Here is a 635-nt window from a genome sequence, read left to right on the forward strand (position 1 = left end):
TGCTCGGGGGTCCGCCGAGCCGCTCACCGCGCCGCCGGGGCCGCCATGGCGAGCGCAGGGCGCGCGGGGCCCGCCTCTTCCCCGAGCCGCGGCGGCTGCGCGTCCCGGGCCGCGGGGCAGCCGGCTCGGCCCCGCCCCGCCCCGCCGGCCGCGGGACTTTCCGGGCGCTCCGGGGGCCCCGCACGGGGGAGGGGCGGAGGCGGGAGCCCCCGCAGGCGCGCACCTGCGGGGCGCTCACCGTCCTAGGAGAGACCCTGCGGCGCCCCAGCCGGCTGCCCGGACCGCAGAAACCGAGGACTCTTCTGGAACGTTTGCGCCGTTACAGCCTGGGAATTCCATCCTGAGCTGGTGACCCTCTGTTTGCAAAGGGTCTTGGAGACTGTAAGGGTATAGGAGTTGGAGAGGGCGCTGGCCGAGGAAGGACTGGTGGGCCCGGGGCCATGGGGAGAACCCCCCCCCCCCCCGCATTTCCTAAGAGCTGTGGGTTTGGCCCTGGCGCCGGCTGTGCGGCGTGGGAGGAAGTGGCCTTAGGGGCTTAGCAGCCTGCTGGGGGGGGGTGCTCCGTTCCCCCAAGATGGACCACAAATAGAGGCTGCTCAGCCCTAGGGGTGGGGGTGGGAGGGGAGGAAGGAGAG

The sequence above is a fragment of the Lepus europaeus genome, chromosome 2, assembly GCF_033115175.1.
Source record: "Lepus europaeus isolate LE1 chromosome 2, mLepTim1.pri, whole genome shotgun sequence".
Lineage (NCBI taxonomy): Eukaryota > Metazoa > Chordata > Mammalia > Lagomorpha > Leporidae > Lepus > Lepus europaeus.